The following is a 20,388-nucleotide window of genomic DNA, read 5'->3' as shown; positions in this document are numbered from 1 at the left end:
AGGCTTTTGACACCATTGAACATCAGGCTATGTTGGATATTTTAAAAGCAAAGGGCTTTGGGGACAGATGGCTTACATGGATTAAATTACTGTTTACTTCTGCATCCTCTGCTATATTACTAAATGGTGTTCCTGGAAAAAAATTATTGCCTTAGAGGTGTAAGGTAGGGGGACCCTCTGTCCCCTCTTGTCTTTGTGCTTGCTGCCGATCTACTTCAGACAATTCTCAACAAGGCAATGCACCTGGGTTTGGTAACTTCTCCCTTGCAAGTGGAGTCATGCCCTGATTTTCCAATTGTCCAGTATGCTGATGACACCTTGGTTATTCTACAAGCAGATGCAAAGCAATTACATTGCCTCAAAGCCCTTCTCAATACTTTTGCTGATGCCACAGGCCTTAAAGTTAATTAGAATAAATCAAGTATGATTCCAATAAATGTGCCAGAAGAGAAGATGGAGATTTTAATAAATACTTTCCATTGCAAGAAGGAATCTTTTCCAATCAAGTATTTGGGTGTACCCCTAGGCCTTCATAAGCCTACTGTTGAGCAATGTTTTCCTCTTGTCACAAGACTGCAGAAGAAGATTGTGTGATTGTCCACCTTTATGACTTTGGCTGGGAGATTATTGCTTGTGAAATCTGTCCTCAACTCATTGTTGATCTATCTCATGGGATGCCTTGATGTGCCTGTCACCATCAAAACCCAAGCCATAAAATACTTGAGACATTGTCTTTGGAGAGGACCTGATTTGGAAGACCATAGACCTGCCATGGTGGCATGGAGTACTGTGTGTAGACCTAAAAATCAAGGTGGCTTAGGAGTGATTGATATTTTTGTTCAGAATAAAGCATTGCTTCTCAAGAACCTACATAAGTTCTACAACAGACACAATATTCCCTGGGTCAATTTGATTTGGGAATCCTACTACAGCAATGATTCTTTACCTGGTAATAGCTGGATGGGATCTTTTTGGTGGAAGGCAAATCTTAAGCTGATTGATCACTATAAGTCCTTGGCCAGATGCAACATAGGTGATGGAAAGAGTGCTTATTTTTGGACTGATCTTTGGCACTCACATTGCCTGCAGGACATGTTCCCCCACCTATTCTCGTTTGTGAAAAACAAGGATGCTACTGTTCACACCATTCTCCAAACTGAATACTTAGAGGACCTATTTCATCTGCCACTGACTATGCAAGCTTTCCAGGAATTTGGGGATATGGAGGACATATGCATTGCTTTAAGGGCCTCTGACACTTTGGATTACATGGATACTTGGAGTTACATATGGGGAACTGAGCAATTCTCTGTGGCTAAGGCATATAAAGTACTGATGGGAGTTAGAGTTGTACCACAACAGTTCAATTGGATCTGGAGCAGTTCTTGTCAGCCAAAACATAAGGTGTTCTTTTGGAGACTACTTCATGACAGGCTCAATACTAGAAATCTTCTGAGAAGGAAATCTTTTCAGCTGGGCAGCTATAATTGTGTTGTCAACAATTGTCCACAGGAAGAGACTCTTCAGCACCTTTTCTGGACTTGCCCTTTTGCTGCACAGTGTTGGGATCTGATCTGCCCTTCAAGACAAGCAAACGTTTCAATCATGGAAGCTTTTCTTGATCTCAAACAGAAACTTCATGTACCTTTCTTCATGGAGATAGTTATCCTTGCCTCTTGGGCTATTTGGATCTCCAGGAACAACATGATTTTCCAAGCAATTCCACCCAGCATTCAAAGGTGGAAAGCCATCTTCATGGAGGAGCTCTCTCTTCTCAGATTCAGAATTAAAAAGAGATATGCTGGAGCATACTGTTTTTGGCTGGATAATCTTGTCCTGTAATCCTAGATTCTTAGTTGTTAGTGTTCTTAGTGTTAGTGTTCTTTCTTTTCTCTTTCTTTTGTCTTCCTCCTTGGCTTATCTCAAGCCTTTTGTACTTTGGTTCCTTTCTGGGACTCTCCTTTTTTTAGATTAATAAAAACAAAAAATTGCAGTGGGGTTTTGCCCTACTGTGTACAGTCAAAAAGATGATTCTTGTCCTCTACCAGCATCACACTCTATATGCTGCTTTGCTCTGTGACTCAAGGACCAAACCTATTTTGACTCACACTCCAGAAGATCCCTTCTTGTAAATTGATGTCAAAGGGGGAGAGAGATCACATCAAAGCTTAATCACTTAATAGGGGGGAGAGAGAGATAATCACATCAAAGGCCCGAGATGCTTAGTGTTCAAGAGGAGAGGAGACACATGTCTTTAAGAGGGGAAAGACATGTTTATATTAATCTGATCTGGTCTGTTTTTGCTCTGATTTTGTTTCCCTGTTTTCTCCCATTATTCAATATAAGATTCAGGGGGAGAAAGACTACTAGGGAAGGAAGTCTTTGAATTCATTGCATATCTTTTACCTTTGGGGACATGTCTACATCCAATAGAGTACTCAGTACTCACTCTCTACATGTCATCCGAGTCTTGGTATTCTTGTGATTTCTTTGGTTTGCTCTGGCTAGTAGATGTATCTGTGTTATCTAACCTTGTTTACTCAGGTTCATCTCTTCCTAAGCCAGCTCAAGACCACAAGGTAAGTATATGCATCATACTCATGTGCATGAAGATTTCTTGCTAATGTACATATTGTTTGCAAGTAAGAATCATGAACTTGAGATTACACTTCATATATTCATATCATTTGCTCTGATGCATATAGCCAAGATACATGTAACACATTGCTTGCTCTGTCATGTCTATGCATTCACATGCTCTCACATTCCTTAGTTACATGACTGCATGCATGTAGGGGGAGCCTATGCATGTTACATGTTCTTCCAAAGCTTTACTTGTTATTCTCTACATCTTTATCTAAAGCTTTGATGTATGTTTTCATCAATTACCAAAAGGGGGGAGATTAAAAGCACAAGTGCTCCCTGGGTGGTTTTGGTAATTAATGTCAACATATCTCTTGTTGGACTAATGTTTTTATCTAGAATATTTCAGACAAGTTCAACAGATGGAGTGGCATGGACAAGAGGATGTGGAACCCCTTCAAGTTGCTAAGGACAAAGGATTGGCTCAAGCTCAAGACTCTGCATTTTATTTTTAGTGATCCAAGATCACATTGAGTCCATAGGAAAAGCCAATACTATTAAAAGGGGATGAGGTGTTCTTAATGGCTTGCTTGCTCAAAATAATTAGTGATGTGCTCCAAAACCCTCAACCACTTTCTCATATCCACATATGTTTCGAACCAAAAGTCAAACTCGGCCCCACCGAAACTTTCTATCCGGCGCCACCGAGTTCACTTGACATAGCCACTGCCAGAAACCCTAATCAATTCGGTCTCACCGATGGGATCTCGGTCTCACAGAGATGGGCTTGCAAACTCTCTGTTTCCTGTTGCAATATTTTCAGTCTTACCGAGATTTGTAATCGGTCACACCGAGTTTGCTTGACCAACTCTCTGGTTAGCTTCTTACCAAAATCTGTCCCACCGAGTTTGTGTAATCGATCAAACTGAGATGAGGTTTTACCCTAACCCTAGCACATCGGTCCCACCGAGTTGATCATATCGGTCCCATCAAAAATCCTAACGGTCACATTTTGAACTAAATCGGTCTAACCAAGTTTTATTATTCGGTCCCACCGAGTTTGGTGATTTGTGTGTAACGGTTAGATTTTGTGTGGAGGCTATATATACCCCTCCACCCACTATTCATTCGTGAGGAGAGCCATCAGAACATGCCTACACTTCCAGCATACATTTTCTGAGAGAGAGCCACCTACACTTGTGTTGAGGTCAAGATATTCCATTTCAACCACATAAATCTTGATCTCTAGCCTTCTCCAACTTGCTTTCCACTCAAATCATCTTTCCACCAAATCCAAATCTGTGAGAGAGAGTTGAGTGTTTGGGAGACTGTCATTTGAAGCACAAGAGCAAGGAGTTCATCATCAACACACCATCTATTACCTTTTGGAGAGTGGTGTCTCCTAGATTGGTTAGGTGGCACTTGGGAGCCTCCGTCAAGATTGTGGAGTTGAACCAAGGACTTTGTAAGGGCAAGGAGATCGCCTACTTCGTGAAGATCTACCCTAGTGAGGCAAGTCCTTCGTGGGCGATGGCCATGGTGGGATAGACAAGGTTGCTTCTTCGTGGACGCTTCGTGGGTGGAGCCCTCTATGGATTCGCGCAACCGTTACCCTTCATGGGTTGAAGTTGCCATCAACGTGGATGTACGATAGCACCACCTATCGCAACCACGCCAAAAATCTCCGTGTCTCCAATTGCGTTTGCACACTCCAATCCCATCCCTTTACATTCTTGCAACTTGCATGATCTACTTTCCGCTGCTCATATACTCTTGTCATCCTTGCTTGATATGTATTGTGAATGTTTAAACTTGTGTTAAAACTCCACTTCATCTTAAAGAAATTAAAAACTACAACTTTTCTTTCTAAGAGTCTATTCACCCCCCCTCTAGACACCTCTTCTCGATCCTTTCAAATGCCTAAGTCTGTCCGAATCATGTTAGCAATTGCCACATTTTATGATTATGAAAACTGGCAGATGGACGTCAAAACTGCATTCCTTAATGGATTTCTTAAAGAAGAGTTGTATATGATGCAACCAGAAGGTTTTGTCGATCCTAAAGGTGCTAACAAAGTGTTCAAGCTCCAGCGATCCATCTATGGACCAGTGCAAGCATCTCGGAGTTGGAATATACGCTTTGATGAGGTGATCAAAGCATATGGTTTTATACAGACTTTCAGAGAAGCCTGTATTTACAAGAAAGTGAGTGGGAGCTCTGTAGCATTTCTGATATTATATGTGGATGACATATTGTTGATTGGAAATGATATAGAATTTCTAGATAGCATAAAAGGATACTTGAATAAGAATTTTTCAATGAAAGACCTCAGTGAAGCTGCTTATATATTAGGCATCAAGATCTATAAAGATAGATCAAGACGCTTGATAAGATTTTTCAATGAGTACATACCTTGACAAGATTTTGAAGGAGTTCAAAATAGATCAGTCAAAGAAGGAGTTCTTGCCTGTATTGTAAGGTGTGAAGTAGAGTAAGACTCAAAGCCCGACCACGGCATAAGATAGAGAGAGAAAGGAAGTCATTCCCTATGCCTCAGCCATAGGTTCTATAAAGTATGCCATGTTGTGTACCAGACCTATTATGTACCTTGCCATGAGTTTGGCGAGGGGTACAATAGTGATCCAGGAGTAGATCGCTGGACAACGGTCAAAATTATCCTTAGAGGACTAAGGAAATATTTCTCGGTTATGGAGGTGATAAAGAGTCCGTTGTAAAGAGTTATGTCGATGCAAGCTTTGACACTAATCTGGATGACTCTGGGTCTTGATCTAGATACATATTGAAAGTGGGAGCAATTAGCTAGAGTAGCTCCATGCAGAGCATTGTAGACATAAAAATTTGCAAAATACATACGGATCTGAATGTGGCAGACACGTTGACTAAACTTCTCTCACAAGCAAAACATGATCACACCTTAGTACTCTTTGGGTGTTAATCACATAGCGATGTGAACTAGATTATTGACTCTAGTAAACCCTTTGGGTGTTGGTCACATGGCGATGTGAACTATGGGTGTTAATCACATAAAGATGTGAACTATTGGTGTTAAATCACATGGCAATGTGAACTAGATTATTGACTGTAGTGCAAGCGGGAGACTGAAGGAAATATGCCCTAGAGGCAATAATAAAGTTGTTATTTTATATTTCCTTATATCATCATAAATGTTTATTATTCATGCTAGAATTGTATTAACCGAAAACTTAATACATGTGTGGATATATAGACAAAACACCGTGTCCCTAGTAAGCCTCTACTAGACTAGCTTGTTAATCAAAGATGGTTAAGTTTCCTAACCATAAAGATGTGTTTTCATTTGATGAACGGGATCACATAATTAGGAGAATGATGTGATGGACAAGACCCATCCGTTAGCTTAGCATATTGATTGTTCAGTTTTATTTCTATTGCTTTCTTCATGTCAAATAAATATTCCTTTGACTATGAGATTATGCAACTCTCGGATACCGGAGGAATACCTTGTGTGCTATCAAACGTCACAATGTAACTGGGTGATTATAGAGATGCTCTACAGGTATCTCCGAAGGTGTTCGTTGGGTTGGCATAGTTCGAGATTAGGATTTGTCACTCCGAGTATCGGAGAGGTATCTTTGGGCCCTCTCGGTAATGCACATCACAAGAAGCCTTGCAAGGAAAGTGACTAATGAGTTAGTTGCGGGATGATGTATTATGAAATAAGTAAAGAGACTTGCCGGTAACGAGATTGAACTAGGTATAAAGATACCGACGATCGAATCTCGGGCAAGTAACATACCGATGACAAAGGGAATAACGTATGTTGTCATTATGGTTCGACCGATAAAGATCTTCGTAGAATATGTAGGAACCAATATGAGCATCCAGGTTCCGCTGTTGGTTATTGACCGGAGAGGTGTCTCAGTCATGTCTACATAGTTCTCGAACCCATAGCGTCCGCACGCTTAACGTTCGATGATGATTTAGTATTATATGAGTTATGTGATTCGGTGAACGAATGTTGTTCGGAGTCCAGGATGAGATCACGGACATGACGAGGAGTCTCGAAATGGTTGCGAGGTAAAGATTGATATATAGGATGATAGTATTCGGACACCGGAAGTGTTCCGAAGTGTATCGGGTATTTATCGGACTACCGGGGGGGTTACCGGAACCCCTGGGGGAAATAATGGGCCTTATGGGCCATAAGAAGGGAGCACACCAGATCACAAGGGGTGGCGCGCCCCCCTTTAGGAATGAGGCCGAATAGGAGAAGGAAGAGGGGGTTCGGCCCCCCCTTTCCTTCCTCCCTTCCCTCTTCCCTTTTCCCCTTCGGTGAAATAAGGAAGGGGGGGGCGAATTGGGATATGAACCTACGATTCCTCCTACTTGGGGCGCCCCAAGGTTGCTCCCCTCCCCCTCCCACCTATATATACGTGGGGAGGGGGCGCCTACAACACACACCAACAATTGTTAGCCGTGTGCGGTGCCCCCCTCCACAGTTTACGCCTCCGGTCATATCTTCGTAGTGCTTAGGCGAAGCCCTGCGCGGATCACTTCACCATCACCGTCACCACGCCGTCATGCTGACGGAACTCATCTTCTTCCTCGTCACCTTTGCTGGATCAAGAGGACGAGGGACATCATCGAGCTGAACGTGTGCAAAACTCGGAGGTGCTGTACGTTCGGTGCTTGATCAGTCGGATCTAGAAGAAGTTTGGCTACATCAACCTCGTTGTCAAACGCTTCCGCTTTCGGTCTACGAGGGTACGTGGACACACTCTCCCCCTCTCGTTGCTATGCATCTCCTAGATAGATCTTGCGTGAACGTAGGAATTTTTTGAAATTGCATGCTACGTTTCCCAACAGGGGCAACTTTCAGCCCTTATCGTTTTGCTCTGGTGATGGATGAGGTCACAGGGGACATACAAGGAAATATCCCATGGTGTATGCTGTTTGCGGATGATGCGCTGCTCGTCGATGATAGTCGGATGGGGGTCAATAGGAAGTTAGAGCTATGGAGATAAACCTTGGAATCCAAAGGATTTAGACTTAGTAGAACTAAAACCGAGTACATGAGGTGTGGTTTCAGTACAACTAGGCACGTGGAGGAGGAGGAGGTTAGCCTTGATGGGCAGGTGGTGGCTCAAAAGGACAGCTTTAGATATTTGGGGTCTATGCTGTAGAAGGGCGGGGATATCGATGAAGATGTGAATCATCGAATCAAAGCCGGATGGATGAAGTGGTGCCAAGCTTCTGACATTCTCTGTGACAAGAGAGTGCCACAAAAAGCTAAAAGGCAAGTTCTATAGGACGGTTGTTCGACCCGCAATGTTGTATGGCGCTGAGTGTTGGCCGACTAAAAGGAGACATGTTCAACAGTTAGGTGTGGCGGAGATGCGCATGTTGAGATGGATGTGTGGCGACACAACGAAGGACCGACTCCGGAATGACTATATACATGATAGAGTTGGGGTAGTGCCGATTGAAGAGAAGCTTGTCCAACATTGTCTAAGATGGTTTGGGCATATTCAACGCAGGCCTCCAGAAGCGCCATTGCATAGCGGACGGTTAAAGTGTGCCGATAATGTCAAGAGAGGTCGGGGTAGACCAAACTTGACATGGGAGGAGTCTGTAAAGAGGGATCTGAAGGACTGTAGTATCACTAGAGAACTAGCCATGGACAGGGGTGCGTGGAAGTTTGCTATCCATGTGCCAGAACCATGAGTTGGTTGCGAGATCTTATGAATTTCACCTCTAGCCTATCCTAAATTTTTTGGGACTAAAGGCTTTGTTGTTGTTGAAGAGGCAGAGCTCCAGTTGCTTGCTAAAAGAAGTCCTTGGTTCTAGGATGCATTTTCAGGGTAAACATGCATGAAGGCCTAGAACTGCTCGGAAGATTATCCTAAGATCTTAGTGGAATGTTGCCTTATTACAACTTCACAAGTATTGCTATCATAGGCTGTCGATTTAACTTTCTAGTGTCACAACATGGTGTAATTAATGACAAGATAGTTTTGACTGAATAAACAACCATTACTATTCAGGCTAGCATTCTCTTACTGTACAAAGCGAGTGTTGCAGAGAGTGACTCTGTACCAGTTCTGCCTTGTTCTCGTCAGGATCAATTGCATCTCCATCTTCCTTGCCATGTATTCGTGCGAAAAATATCCATCTTCCTCATCCAAATGGCTTTCTGTTGCTTCAACTATATGTTCTATAGGTTCTGGTGAATATCGTTTATCATCTGCACATGGAATCAGAAAGACAGACAACCATAGTTATCTAAAAGAGGGGGGAGGGTGTGTGTGTGTTAACTCATCATAAGTAAATCTGAACCTTCATCATCATGCATCACATCCTCCTCTTTAGTGTCTGATTCTTCATCAGCTTCTACAGCCTGTTCAGGAGCACCGACATTCTCTAGACGATGCAGATGCTTCTGTAAGAGAGAAGCATGGATTTTCCTCAGGCAAGCCTGTGATACAAATAAGAAATAAGCCTCTCTTATATGAGAAATAACGTTGATCAACTGTATGTTCAGATAGTTAGAGAAAGCAGCTCCACAAGACTATTTGCCATTTGTACCAGACTGCAAATCATGTGGCTTTGACAATAATGTTACAGAAACAAGGTCAAGTTAAGGTATTTGTACACCATTATGCTTGTGTTGTACAAATAAAACAAAGATATACAAAGGTATAACCAGAAACCACATTGCTTTGGTCAAATTAAAGAGCCATTATTATCACAAAAACTAGGAACTACAATCATGACATACTTTGCTTTGTATATATGAAGGCGCTTCAAAATGCCTCCCAGTATTCAACAACTTTTGCAGTTCCGGAGCGCATCTGGGACTCAATTTGACTTTTGTAACGCCCCGAACACACCCGCCGGTGGTCGTTACTCCTGGCGGGATCTAGACTGGCCCCACAGATCAATACTAGTCTTTTCTGTGCACTTTGTTCTCACTCGTGCACACCCGGGAGCAACTTCCCGGTCGGTCACCCATCCTGAAATTACCCCAAGCTGAGCACGCTTAACTTTGGAGTTCTGTCCGAATGGGCTTCCGGAAAAGAAGGAATTCCTTATTGATATGAGTAGTCTATCATCCCTAATAAGCCAGACTATCACATACACCCCCACTCAGAGGAACCAACGTCCTCGTCGGGCCACAGGAACGTTCCCTCTTGGCACATACGTCTGTGCTTCTACTCCGGCACATGTGCCATGCCGTGTGCCACGACGGGTCACAAACGTCATGCACAACATGACCACGCACCTATCCGCAAACATCCATGTAACCGCGAGGGTCGACTCTGATACCAACTTGTAACGCCCCGAACACACCCGCCGGTGGTCGTTACTCCTGGCGGGATCTAGACTGGCCCCACAGATCAATACTAGTCTTTTCTGTGCACTTTGTACTCACTCGTGCACACCCGGGAGCAACTTCCCGGTCGGTCACCCATCCTGAAATTACCCCAAGCTGAGCACGCTTAACTTTGGAGTTCTGTCCGAATGGGCTTCCGGAAAAGAAGGAATTCCTTATTGATATGAGTAGTCTATCATCCCTAATAAGCCAGACTATCACAACTTTGCATCTCTTCTAGCGCTGTGGAAGTCCTACCGTCCAAGAGATCATTTACACCCCCCTCGATACTTGCATGCAAGCCTCTCTCTTCAACCTCACGGGGTGGTTCCTCACCACGCACCCTAGCCCGGTCCCCGACATGTCTTTTCTGAACCTCGCCTAGCTCCCAATAATACACTTCCATGAGTGCCTAATGAGTTCCAAATTAGATGGGGTTAACACGTATAAATATCATTGATGAACATACAACCATGAAATGAAATAAACTTAATATTAGTGAGATTTCCTGCCATATTACAAACTCGCTCTCAAGCTTGGTTTCATTTCAATGAGGAACTAAGGGTATATAACTAGCTAAATAACATGTCCTGACATACCAGACGACACAATATTTTGCCAGATCGAAACTGACAGAGCAAAATATCAAAATACTGTTAGCTGAGACTACCAACTACTCCCTCTGTAAACTTCTATAAGATGTTTTAGGTGACTTCTATAAGAACTCCAATGGCCTCTGTTTACAGAGGTAGTACTATTTAGCTCATTCAGCAGTCATATGGTGTGTATCATTGGAATAGACATTACGCTCACGATTGTTATGGGACCAACAATATTGAGGAGGGTGTGTAAAGACACTCCCATTACTTGACATTTAATTGGCTTTCCTTTCCAGATCAAGATGCATCTTGATGTCATCACGTAACTCTTCCATCTCCGTCACTGTTAATCCCTGCAATTTAGCAAATTAAATATCCTTCAGTAATTGTGGAAGAAGGATGGATCCCATTAAAATGTGGGCTAGTTGTATGAAGGTAGTGGGAACAGATGGTACAACTATGTTATATATGGACGAAAGAACAACACAGAGCCCCGCAAAAAAAGAAGAAGAAGAAAGAACAACACAGAGAGATCCTATTTCTCTCGTTTTGCACACTAATTGCTGACGGATTGTGATTTGTCAGTACAATGGCTTAATGCAGATGCAGCTTGAACTTTGCAATAACTTGTTCAATACTTGGTGACCATTGAAATTTCAAATATGTCAAGTTTGGAATTCTACTGCACTTGTATGTCAATAAGTCTGGCATTAAATTTAGAGCCTGTTTGGAAGCTCTCCGACTCTCAACTCCGCTCCGCGCAAGGAGTTGGGTTGGAGCCCCTCCGCGCGATTGTGCTGGCGCTCCCTCCGCTCCGGGAGCTGCAGTTGGGGAGCGGAGGGGATCCGAACAGGGCCTTAACATAATATTCACGGTTGGCTGACGATTTTGAGTGAAAATAAAGAGAGACAAGATATGTACGAATGGATTTTAGTTTTAGAGCTTGATAAGATACCTATGAATCCAGTAGATGGGAATAAACCAATACTTCTATGATAGGGAAATTCAAGAGAAGAAGATTGCTTAATTAGTACTGCATATTCTGCTAGGGAGCATACAACAGGGAAACATGAACGCTCATAAAGAGAAAATAACAAACTCATTTGTCCAAAACATAACAAAAAAAACTTACAAAAGTCTAATTAAGCCCTAAGGAGCAGAAACACAACAAAAGGTGTCGGTGTAGTTTCAGTGAAACAACAACTTACTCCACCGTTTCCGAATAAATTTCAGGAAAAACCATACTGCAAACTAACGGCACACAAAATGAATGGAGTGATATAACTTAAATGTTAGATGAAATGCATACTTAATCATTATAGGTTAATCAGTTCACTGGTAAATACACAGAGTAATGAGAATTTAGCAGCCAAGAGTGCCGACCGCAGCGAAGAGTAGCGACCCATCACCGTTAAGTGTACATTATTCTATTGTAATAAAGGTTGAATAGGTCAGACAAAATGGTGTGCTTGAGTGTACCACCTAAAACGTAGAAGTAATAATGAAACTTATGTTGAGGTTTCTTTTTAGCACAAGCATACAACAACCCTTTGGTTAATGGTATCAATAAGGATAATGAATCGGTATATACCTTGAACACCAGTAGGGCTCGTTTAACTCGACATTAAATTCGTCTGCAAAGTTAGATTCTTCAGGAGGACACCAATAGGTTTCGTACGTCCCTCTCGTAACTTGATCTCAGACCTAAATTTGCTTTGATCAAAATGAAACTGCATATCAACATAAAAAACTGTTTAATAATGGACACATGTTAGTTCGACAAAAGATGCATCCTATTTTCAGGACGTGAAGTACAGACCTCTTCCTCTTTATTCTCCCAATCTTGAAACTCCACGTGTGCACTTTCTCTGGCTAACAATGCCTACAAAATACAAAGAAGATATTTAGTTGCACAAGCAATATTACTCGAAACTAGATATGACTTATGGAAAGCAGAGATATATATACTGACTATTTCCTCCTCATGCTGTGATTTTTCAATTGCTCTTTCCTCCCTTCTTTTCTTAACCTTCTCTATTTCAGCCTAAATTTAAAGCGCAGGAAAGGTATTAGGCACCAGAACAAAAACAGAAAATCGTAGACTTTAACCTTTTTTAAGAAAAATAAGTAAATAGGAGGGTATATGTTTCTTGTGGTAGCCATTGTTGAGAATAACAACTTGTATTATTAGGAGGCCAATGCCAACATATATACACATACATGAGGATGCCAAAAGGCTACAAGAGGATGCCAAGAGACTAGAATGCAAAAGGCCAAAAGACATCACTTAATATAACTCTAACACCCCCCTCAAACTCATGGTGGATCCACAACACTGAGTTTGGAGAGATGAAATCCATGTTGCGCTCTAGTTTGAGCCTTCGTGAAGAAGTCCACTAGCTGTAACTTAGAAGGCACATACTGAAGAGCAACAACACGATCCTGCACAGCAGCGCGCACATAAGAAGTATCAACACCAATGTGCTTGGTAAGCTCATGCTTCACGGGGTCCCACGCAATACTGATAGCACCTGTGCTGTCTGACAGGAGGGTGGTAGGTGTAGTAACAGAAACACCAAAATCCTCCAGTAACCATCATAACCAAGTCACCTCAGCCGTCAGAAGAGCCATAGCTGGCAACTTGGCCTCTGCACTCGAACGAGAAACTGCAGTCTGTTTCTTCGTCTTTCAGGAAATGAGGGAACCACCAAGAAAGACACAGTAGGTAGAAAAGTGAACGGCGATCCGTAGGATCACTAGCCCATGTAGCATCCGAATAGGCCTGGAGCTGTAACGAGTTGGAACGGGGAAAAAGAGACGATGAGAGATCGTGCCATGAAGATATCATATAACACGGAGAAGGTGACTATAGTGAACTGAAGTGGGAGCAGAAACAAACTGACTCAGAATATGGATAGGATAGGAGATATCCGGACGAGTGACAGCAAGATACACAAGACTCCCAACAAGATGATGATAACGTGTCGGATCAGACAAGGGCTCACCATCGGAAGCACGAAGGTGAACATTGAGCTCCGTAGGAGTCTCAGCAGTGCACTCATCACTAAGAGCCGCACGAGTAAGAAGACCCTGGATATACTTTTATTGGGAAATAAAAAAGCCAGCAGAGGTGGAGGAAACCTCAATCCCAAGAAAGTAATGAAGAGGACCAAGATCAGACATAAGGAACTGCTCATTAAGACAGGCCTTGACAAAGGCAATGTACTCAGAATCGTCGCCGGTGATGATCATGTCATCAACATATAGAAGAAGAAAAGTGCGACCACGAGCAGAAGGGTGGACAAACAACGCTGGATCGTGATCACTGGGTGAAAAACCAGCAGCAGTGACCACAGAGGCAAAACGCTCAAACCAAGCGCGAGGGGCTTGCTTAAGGCCGTAGAGAGAACGACAAAGACGACAAACCATGCCATGAACTGAATACCCAGGTGGTGGATGCATATAAACCTCCTCATGCAACTCACCATTAAGAAAGGCATTTTTAACATCAAGTTGTGACACAGACCAGTGGCGAACAGAGGCCACGGTGAGAAGTGTGCGGACAGTGGTCATATGGGCCACGGGAGCAAATGTCTCATCATAATCACGACCATGCTCCTGCTAAAAGCTGTGAGCCACAAGACGAGCTTTATAACACTCAAAGAACCATCAGAGCGAGTCTTAATCTTATAGACCCACTTACAAGTGATGGGACGAACACGGGGAGGAAGAGAAACTAGATCCCATGTGCCGTTGCGCTCAAGTCCGGCAATCTCCTCTGCCATCGCAAACTGCCATTCAGGATGAACAACAGCATCACGATAAGAGGTAGTCTCAAGTACAACCGAAAGGCCATATCGTCTAGGAGAATAGCGGTCTGGAGGAGGGCAAGGTCGAGCCCGAAGACCATAAGTCGGCTGGGACGAGGAAGACGGTGCACCAGAAGTAGATGGCACGTCAGTAGATTCATCCATAACACGTCGACGACGGGTATAATGAAAAGGAAAAGTGGGATGAGAAGGAACCACTGGAGGTGATGGAGATGGAGAAGACATCAGTGATGAAGGTGGAGTGTCATGCAATAAGGAAGGAGAAGAAACGATAGGAGAAGATGGTGTCGGATCTGCAATAGTGGGACGAGAAGGAGGAGTAGGAATATGAGGCACAGAGGGAGGTGTATCAGGAAATGTGAGAAAAGAGATATCCTCTACTGAAAAGGTCGAAGAGGATGGTCGTGGGTAGAATGGACGATACTCATCAAAAGTCACATCCCTAGAAATACGCATCCGTCGACCAACAGGATCCCAACACCGATAACCCTTATGTTCATCACTGTAGCCCAGAAAAACACACTCAACAGACTGAGCGGTTAGTTTTGTGCGTTCTCGGGGGGCAAGGAGAACATAACAAACACAACCAAACAACCGAAGAGCAGAATAATCAGGAGAATGATCAGAAAGACGCTCTAGAGGAATACCTCCCTGTAGAGCAGATGAGGGTTGAATGTTTATGAGATATGTGGCAGTGGAGACAACCACAGCCCAAAAATGAGGCGGAAGAGAGGCGAAAATCATCATTGCACGAGCTGTCTCAAGAAGGTGACGATGCTTGCACTCAGCCATGCCATTCTGAGCGTGAGCGCCGGGACAAGAGAATTGAGCAAGAGTACCTTGCTCGGCAAGAAAACCACGCAACATTTTGGAGATATACTCGCCAGCAGAATTAGCACGAAACACGCGAATAGGTGTAGAGAACTGAGTGTGGACCGAGGCGGCAAAACGCTTATAAATAGAGAGAACCTCGCTACGAGAAGACATGAAGTAAAGCCAAGTATAGCGAGACAAATCATCTATAAAAATAATATAGTAGCGATGGCCCCCTTTGGAAGAGAAGGGAGCCGGACCCCACACATTTGAATGTACTAAATCAAAAGGGCGCTGCGACACTGACTCGCTAGTAGGATAAGGTAACTGAACTTGTTTACCAAGCCTATAACCCTGACATTGTAAGGAGACAGCTCCTGAGACGGGCCCCAGAAGACCACGACGAACTAAAGACGATAGTCGAGAACCACAGAGGTGACCAAGTCGATGATGTCATTGCTGGAAGGAGCTGGTAGCTAAAGCGGCGAAGGCAGATGGACTGGCGAGTGTGGTGGTAGTGGAAGGAACATTAAGCCAGTCCAACTCCCAAAGCCCCTGAGAATCATGGCGGCGCGGGCCAGCCCCAACCAGAGCCTTCGTGTGGCGATCCTAGATAGTACAAGAATCAACGTCAAGAATGACACAACAAACAGTATCAATAAGCTGACCCGCAGAAAATAGGTTCATTGTAAGGCGAGGCACATGAGAAACATCTGGAACATAAAAGGAAGAAGTGGCAAGAGTGCCTCGACTCGCAACAGGAAGAGGAGTACCATCAACAGTAAGAACATTAACTGGAAAATCGAGAGATCTATGAGAGGACAAGATAGAAGAATCGAAGGACATATGAAATGAAGCTCCAGAATCCAGAACCCATGGGGATGTACCTGACTGTGTAGCCAGTGGTCGCTCAGCACTAGAAGTGCTCAGCACTAGAAGCGCTCAGCACTAGAAGCACCAGTCACAGAGCCTGCAGTACCTGTCGAAGAACTTGAAGCAACAAGTAGATGCTTGAGCTTCACAATATCTTGCTTAGTCAAGGAGACAGTAGACGGCGTCGAGGAAGAAGCACGAGTCCCAAAGAAAGAATTGTGCTCCCTATTACGCATATCACGCTCCTTCTTGAAGCAGTCAGACTCAGGGCGACCATCCCTGTTGCAGTAATCACAATGAGTACAAGGACGAGAGCGGCCTTCACGAGAGCGGGCCTCGCTACCCGGAGGAGTGGGTAGTAGCGGCGGGGCACTGGAGCTTGAAGACACTCGGACAAGCAACAGCAGCAGCCACTCACGTGACCACGCGAGCGCCTCGCAAGCAGCCGTGGAAGACAGCAGCGTCGCGGACGGGACCGGCGGCCGGCAGCAGTGGCACAGACGGGGCCGGCGGCCGGTGGCGCCGCGGAAGGCAGCAGCGGCGCGGACGAGGCCGGTGGCCGGTAGCCGCAGAAAGCAGCAGCGGCGCGGACGGGGCCCACGGCCGGCAGTGATCTTGGAGGAGGACGAGCGGCCAGCGGCTGGATCGATTGAGACCATGCGAATCCAATATTGGCCAGCGGATTCCACGCGAGGGCCAAATCGATTCCAAGTGAATTCCACGGGAGGGCAACAAGTAGCCAGCGGCTGGATCAACTACCTAGCTTGGATGAGAAGTTCCTGTAGCTGGAGATGGACGGAGGCAGCATGAGTTGCGCGTGCGGAGAAAAAATACCTAGAGCTCTAATACCATGTTGAGAATAGCAACTTGTATTATTAGGAGGCCAATTCCAACATATATACACATACACAAGGATGCCAAAAGGCTACAAGAGGATGCCAAGAGACTAGAATGCAAAAGGCCAAAAGACATCACTTAATATAACTCTAACAGCCATCAGACAAAAAACCCTTTACAATGCATAAGACCAATGGCCCCTTTTTGCAGGGATCAGATCAACACATATAATGTTTACGAACTAGATGATACCCCGCGCGTTGCTGCGGGATTTTGTAGCAGTGTATTGGAGGATTTATAGAGTGAGAAAGATTAATGGAAACAAATAATATAAATACATGTCTATTTGAAGCTTTGAATGGTATAAACAGTCATGCAAATTAATATATGGTAGACTTTCTCCATATTTACAAAATTAGAAGAATGCATCACCAACATTAAGAGAAGTAACATATATCATTTGGTTGTCTATTGGAAGTGCATCGGAGCAAGAAAAAGATATACTTCATACTAATTTGCCCGAATAGTAATCATCTTGCCTTCTCCACCTTGATCCACTTATTGAGCGAAAGATAACCAACTATACGAAATGTCATCGTTACTTAATCGAAACATGTGCACTCCATTTTACTACATAGAGTATTATTTAGCACACTACCAGCAAACAATGAGCAATATTTTGTGAGATAGACAAAGAGCAACTAAATTAAAGGACAATGAGAACAACCCATACCTAATCTTCCTGCGAGAAAAACCTTTGTTGTTTGGATTGTTATTAGAAGCATAACAATCAAATACTGATATTCTATCTATAAAAAAATCATGTATAGTAAATCTATAGGAGTAGTTAATCGTAAATTTGAGAGAGAATGCAAGTATGTTCATAAGAGAGAGAATGCAAGTATGTTCATAAGAGTCGCTTCATAATTATTTTTCATTTATGTAGGTAGATGATTGTTGTGACAACAGTAGAACCCTGCATTATTGGGAAGAAAAACAATGTCAATCACACAATTGTATCTGTCAGGTAATAGAAAGATACCAAAAAATTCACAATGGAATACTACTCATACGGAGCAAATTACCTGAAATGAACCCCAGTATGTCATATGTTGTGATTCTACAAAACTACCAGAAAAGAGCAATAAAAGTACCGAATTTGTACTAAATTAACATGTGTGAGAGGGAGGGAGACAGAGAGATGCAGTTGTTGGGGAACAATACATGGTAGCTTCATCTGTTTGTTCTTTCCACAACCCTAAAGAACACAAAAGGAAGAAGAAATTTTCACCATCTAGTGCCTCCAATAAAAAACAACCGGATTGAAGAAAAAATGATCCATCACATCTCGATATATGTGTCAGCAGTAGTTGAGTTAGAAATGAGTTTGGGGGAGAGAGACTGACCGGACTTGTTGCCGCAGGGGATGCAAAAGAGATTCCTACTATGAAAACCACACACAAATCAGAGCGTCAAACCAATGCAAGCTAACTCAAAAATACGTTCATATATGAGAAAATTGAGAGGAAGGAGAGCACCCACCTCTCGGGCAAGTGATTTTGAAGGAGAGCGGTGGCGTCATGTACAGCTCAACTTGTCGACGCCTGAGAGTTAGTCTTGGGCCATCATAACCTGCGACGGCCGGGATTGGAGGGCTCCGTCAGCGGTAGAGAGAAAGAAAACGATCATGAGGCCTGGAGCCGGCAGCAGTGAGGGGCTCTTCGATGGTGACAACGCGTGAATGCATCGTCGGCGGCAGCGCGGTATATATGGAGAGAGAAGATGAGAAGAACCGGTGGGATCTTTTTTGAGGGAACGAATCATTCGTGCTGAAACGGAATCAGTGCTGCCATTAATTGGATCAATCACCCACCCACGTTCCACGCATGCAAAATTACACTACCGCATGCGTTGGTCTGGTTGCCTGCCTCCTTGAATTAGGGGGTGTTTGGTTCAGAAGTCATATGAGTTTTTCTAGTCCCAGGGACTAATCAAAAAAAACTCTCTAGTAGAGTCTTTTTCTAGTCCCTGTAGAAAAAGTGCCTCCCGTTTGGTTCCTAGGGCTTTTTAGGGACTTTTTCTAGTCTCTGGGACTAAAAAGTCCCTGAACCAAACACCCCCTTAATGCCAAAAGCTAATTATGAAGACCCATGTAGTACTTTTCAAGAATTTAACACGCGGAGTTTCTAAGATGCTAGAATCACTGCATGCACATATTGATTGCGGTTTATCGAGCATGCCTAGCGAGATGGACACTTGCATGCAGCGCCGTGACCTTTGGGAATAAGGCTAATCGGATGATTTTGGAAACTAAATAATGACGTGGCAATCTGCTGACGTGGACAGTGTGCATGATAAGAGAATAGGAAGAAGTGGGGAGCAACTTCTTAAGAATGGTAGATGTGTTGAGGCACATCTTTACACTTAATATGCTTTATTTTTTTAATGGTGTTTGCAGTTATACTCGCGTTTAGAACATGATCTGGTGTATACTGTAGCAGGCAATATTTTATTTTAATATAATTACAGGTAGTTCCACCACCAACAATCCAGAATGAACTGTGGGTATTCCTCTTGCTCCATAAGACGACAGGAACATAATGCTAATCTGGTCAGCAATCACAAGACAGAGATATTTCATCTTGAAATAAAAAAATCACAAATCTGAAATCTAGACTTTGTTAATTGCATGAAGATCCATCCTTGTGTTCAGGAAATATAGGAGTGATACTTATATAGGCTTCAAAGTTCAAATTAATAATATAAGAAATAGTGCTAGTGAAATCTACAGTTCATAATACCATTCTTTCCCTCTGCTTCTTCTTTTCAGCTTTCATAGAAATGTCCACCTTCTGTCCTTCAGTTACAGCACGCTCAATCTTCTTTCGCCAAACAAAGCTGCAACGGAGTAAGGTTCAGACTTGAGAGTCCTGCTTTAGGTATGTATACTAAAACAACTATCCAGAAAAACCTTAAGAGCAGCATGTAACAGTTTGGATAGGAAACAATCTATGATCTGCAATGCAGTCAATATTTTCTAGTACTCACCAATAAAGGAGCCGCCGCCAGACCCTTCCTCCCTACCCCCGCTCCCGTGCAGCGCCGCCGTGCTGCACCGGGGCGTCCCTGCCTCCCTCCTCCGCCCCCCCCCCCCCCCCCCCCCCGCTACCACTCTCCTCTCCGCCGCCGTAGGTGACGCCGCCAGGGCAAAGCCCGAGCGGCTCGGTGGCGGCGGTCATCTGCTCGCGCGTCAGCTGCTCAAGATCGATGCGGCGGCTCCGATCTTGATCTTCTGGCGGTGATGGTGGACAACGGCGGCCGGAGTGTGCCAGTGGGTCTGTAGTCGTAGCGGGTGGCAGCGACGGCGGCCATGTTGCAGTCGCTCCACTACTAGGAAAAGGCCTGCTAGTGGCGCACCAGTTTTGCCTACTAATGGCGCACTACTGGTGCGCCACTAGCACCACGTCATTAGAATTAAATA

At 43.9% G+C, this 20,388-nt stretch overlaps 1 pseudogene; it reads right to left on the bottom strand.

The window, feature by feature from the left end:
* Window positions 1–1,419: 1,419 nt before the first annotated feature.
* Window positions 1,420–20,146, bottom strand: LOC123120523 (cactin-like; annotated as a pseudogene).
* Window positions 20,147–20,388: the final 242 nt, after the last annotated feature.

Source organism: Triticum aestivum, chromosome 5D, assembly GCF_018294505.1.
Source record: "Triticum aestivum cultivar Chinese Spring chromosome 5D, IWGSC CS RefSeq v2.1, whole genome shotgun sequence".
In the NCBI taxonomy this organism is placed as follows: domain Eukaryota; kingdom Viridiplantae; phylum Streptophyta; class Magnoliopsida; order Poales; family Poaceae; genus Triticum; species Triticum aestivum.
The sequence above is the reverse complement of the archived record's forward strand: the minus strand, read 5'-3'. Positions and strand labels throughout refer to the sequence as shown.